Here is a 4,613-nt window from a genome sequence, read left to right on the forward strand (position 1 = left end):
TTCCAGATCTGCATGTCACGAGTGTACTTTACTCCCAGGAGGGGGAATGTGCTACACGGTGTGAACGTCACAGCACGTGGCACTGAGCTCCTAGGTGCACATCTGTCACGCATTTAGTGTGATGGGGCCGCTGGTGTGAGGTGCACGCACAACGATGGGGGTGAGACGGAGGGAGACAGAATTATGAGAAACGTGTAAATAACGAAATGAGGGCGGTGAGAAGCGAAGGAAGAAAGAACAAGGGATGGGACAAAGGAGGAAGGACACAAACCAATGAGGAGCTGGGACACGACAGAGAAAAAATATTAATGATGTTTAAACAGTGTCTTATATTTCTAAGTTTTTCATTCAAGCTTTCTGCCGAAACCCGGGATCGAACCAGGGACCTTTAGATCTTCAGTCTAACGCTCTCCCAACTGAGCTATTTCGGCGGCCTTTGATCGCATTTAGTGACTGTGCTGATCCGCATGAAAAACACCCTGGAGGTCCAGTGCAGTAGTGAAGAGTTTACAGGTGCCCCCCCCAACCCACCCTAAAAAGCCTGGCCGGGAGGGCTGCTCTGTCATCGGACCTCAGTCACCAGCTGACTCCAGCATCACCTGCCGGTGCCGCCAGCCTCACAGGTGTCTGACCTCTCCCTGCACGGGACCACCCTTTCATGCCCCCTCCCGTACTTCCCTGCACAGTGCACGCAGGGGCCCCCTCCGGACTCACGCGGGAGCTCTAGGGCCCCCTAGAGCTCGCTCTCCCTCTTCACCGCGGGGGCCTTTGTTACTCCAGTGCCCATGTGTATAAGTACAGACACTCGCGAGGGGGCAGAGCAGGGCAGTACGGGTCATATGTATTACACGTGCGTCTCACGAGCAGGCAGGTCATGGATCACACCGTCCTCTTATCAGGCACGAGGAAGTTTCGAGAATTTAAATTGTAGGGTCTATTGTCTCCTTCCATCATTGCTATTTCTTTTTTGCTGGTTATATATAAACTCTTCAGGTTATGTAGATCCATCCTAGAGCCCAGGGGGCGTGAGAGAGGCGACACCCCCTCAAGCATCCGGAGACAGCCTACTAGACACATTTCTCCACAGAGGTCTGGGTGCCCGCTTCAGCCAGGGGTCCATTGCACCGGTCCAGGTACCTGAGTGGCCCTCTGACAGTGGAGGAAGTCGATGCCAAGGTCCATGCGTCATCTCCTGCTCCAGGCCAGATTTTTCCTTTGACTTCTGGGACTTGTAGTCGTTTTTAGTCTATGATAAAACAGGACTACAAGTCCCACAATTCAAAGGAATAAAACTGGACTGGAGCAACACATCACGAATGGGTCTGGGAAACGTGATAGCTATACGGGACCCCTCCCCCAACACCCAATGGCAGGAGAGTGAGACAGAATATCAGATTAAAATCATTTTGCCCAGAATATGCCCATCACAACCACTGCCACGGACTAACACTTCGAAGTATTCCTGGTGTCATTATTGTGCCACGAAATATACCCCTCACAAAGACTTGTTACAAATTAAACCTCTAAATAAGCCTCTGCCATCGCTGTCCCACAGTGTGGTTTAACAAAAGACGTGCAGCCCCCGGTGTAATAAGATTCGTCTCCAAGCAACATTAACAAATGTCCCGGGTGCTGATGTGGCAGTGATGGAGACCTGCCTCCCGGCGGCCCCTGCAGCTGCCTCTTGGTCCAGGGCTCCGTTTCTTCCTTTCAGCGCGACACGTGCTGGCTTAAAATACAAAACCGTCCCAGGGTATTTTATCTTAAAAGCGCTTGTTTTTTAGTTTGTTACTTTTCAAATTATCCATTTAGTGATATGATAAAATATTAAAGGGCTCGTCCGGGATTTAAAAACGGGACCTCTCGCACCCTAAGCGAGAATCATACCCCTAGACCAACGAGCCAGATGTGTGTGAGAGTTAAGTGGGATGTGTTGTGTTCACCATCCCTCGTGATGTACAGTATTCTGAATATTATTTTTGTCCGTATTTCCCTTGGACACAGCCTGGCAATCCCAGAGAACAGGAGGAGGAGGTTGGTTTTCTGACACAGAGAGTCTCATTTTAGGAAATATCTGATTCCTTTTATTCAAAGCTGCAGAGAGAAAGGCAACAGCCTTCACACAACTCTACACACATTATTACTTGCGACGGTCTGAGCCTGTTAATTTAATGCAACTCTAATCCCTATTTCACCCGGGCCTTAAAGGTTTTTATTAGAAAAAGACAAATGTGTTTCTCTTTCAGAGATATTTGTAAATTATTTAGAGGTCAGTCACAGATGAGTTGGGGTTTTTGACCACATAAATTCGATATAGACACGGACACCAAATAGTTATGACGTCAGGGTATAGCATTAATGAGAGATAATGCCCGGTTAGGGCTGGACTGGTGTTTGCTCCAGAGCAGCATGAAAGGGCGACAGGGTTTATGGAGCACTTATAGGTGCAATGCCCGACCTCTCCGCCAGGGGGCGTCTACTTATCTGGTCTCTCAGAATTCACCCCCTCTTCCCTGGTTGTGAGGGTTGAGTCTGTTATCTCTAGCCAATCAGAATCTGGGGTGCTTTCCTACAAAGCAAGGCACCTCTCTCGGCTCCCTCTTAGGCCATGCACTTAGGTCTGCTGTGATTATGTAATGACGCAGGGCGGGCGCTAGGCGAGGGCATTGTGGGCAGATGCCAGCCCCCGGCCCAGCACTTTACAGCCAGGCTGGCACACTGATTCTCTTGTTTCCCTCCCACCCTATTAAGAGCGAGGTGTGACTCCTTACTGAGAAAAGTGTGTAATGAGCTTTATTGTGATTACTTAAAATAATTGCACAGGCAAAACATTAAAAGAAGATAAGAAAAGTGATATATGCGACCAAAGGCGCATCCCCACATCAAAAATCATCTTCTGCCCATATCTAAAACACTATATTGCACAAGTAGAACAAAATAAAATCAAACAGATTATGTAGGTTAAATATACAAACAGAGATACATTCTCTCATCATAAATCACCATTTACCTATGTATAAGCAATTAAGGATGACCACTCTAGGACAGCTCACCTGTCAACAATCGGTGGAAAAAGTTGTGAGAAGTGCTACTATCAGGAGTGAACATGCTACACTGTTAGCAAAGTGCCGTATTTCATTATGATGAAGTCAGCCACCTCCTTTAAGATGAATACCTCGTAGCAATTCACCCGCCGCCATGAGATGATAAATGGCGCATTATCCGGCACTATCATAAAAACCTAGAATCGATGAAAAAGTGAAAGTGCATAAACAGTACATTCCATCATTCATATCATCCACATAGGATAGGCAAGTAAAGTGCATAAGAAATGCATACTACATTTCAAATCATTTTCTTAAGATAAGGAGGTACCATACACTCTATTGGGCACTAGCTTAAAGCAACATTAACATAGGAGCCTAAGGTACATGAGAAAGTGAGAGTGTATAAATACTATGTACAGTGCTTAATTTGTAAATAAAAACATGCCTGTGCTCAAAGCTCTCCTCGAAAACACGTGACTGCTGCAATTAAATGTGCGAAGATGGAATACTGAGGCAGCGTAATCCTGAAGCCACCTCGGGCCTCTTCAATCTATTTACAGCCACTCCCTGCCCCTTCAGCTCACTCTTGCAGCTTTCTGCTTTCTCCTTTCGTGATGCTTTTTCGTTTTCCTCTTCCTCCATCTTTCCCATATGTCTTTTGCTCGCAGTAAATGCTTGAGGCAGACAAAATAAGTGCTGACCCTCAAAAATAAGTGCCGGCGCCCCACACCGGAAACAACAAGCACAAATTAAGCACTGAGTACGTACCATCATTTAAAATCAATCTCCTAGCATAAACAGAATGATCTGTCTAGCTGTCAAGATCTATGAGTATAACTTTTGTTTTCTTAGCTCCACTGAGATTTTTTAAAAAGTAAACCTTGCCAGCACTCCTGGTGCATGGATTGTTTTACACTAGTGAACCACAGCTGAATATCATTGAGGCAACTCCTGTTCAGGCCCCCTGCTCAATCTGCATACATTAATGTGCCCGTAGCCGGCCCAAGTTAGCTTTTTGGATCAATGTGCGGGCCTGGGGTGGAGTGGGGGGTGCTGGGGTTGATGACTCCTGTCCTGTTGGTGAAGGGAAGGTAACAAGGCCTCCAGAAAGGCCGCTTAGACCCCCACTGGGCCGCTGGTAGCATCTGAACAGGCAGAAATGGATCTCAAATCGGCCCCCACTCTGCCCTAAAAAGCGGCCCCCACAACTACAACCCACACAGGCCCTTCGGCCATTGCCCGCCTGACCAATCCCACCCTGCCCCCACCCCATCTGTTACTCTTGTTAGCACAGCCCAGCCACCTTCTAATTGACTCCTCTCACCTCAGGGACACCCCTGGCAGTCTCTTTTGCGAAGGTTTTGAAGGAGGCTGAAGCTGATATGAGCAAAGGCAGCCTGGCTCGTGCACCTGCTGAAAGAGTGGGGGGCTCCCCCTCGGAGTACAATTCAGACACACAAAGGCCTCTGAAGGGACAGTCGTGGTTCGCAGATACAAGAAATCCATCCATGAACTCTTGGTTCTTGTGACATATTATAAAACGACTTGAAAGAGCTATGTACATCT

At 47.5% G+C, this 4,613-nt stretch overlaps 1 non-coding gene across 1 annotated transcript; it reads right to left on the minus strand.

The window, feature by feature from the left end:
• Positions 1-358: 358 nt before the first annotated feature.
• On the minus strand, positions 359-431 carry TRNAF-GAA (transfer RNA phenylalanine (anticodon GAA)). Its single transcript has one exon. It is a non-coding gene; the product is annotated as a tRNA-Phe (tRNA).
• Positions 432-4,613: the final 4,182 nt, after the last annotated feature.

Source organism: Pleurodeles waltl, unplaced genomic scaffold (genome assembly GCF_031143425.1).
Source record: "Pleurodeles waltl isolate 20211129_DDA unplaced genomic scaffold, aPleWal1.hap1.20221129 scaffold_67, whole genome shotgun sequence".
Classification (NCBI taxonomy): domain Eukaryota; kingdom Metazoa; phylum Chordata; class Amphibia; order Caudata; family Salamandridae; genus Pleurodeles; species Pleurodeles waltl.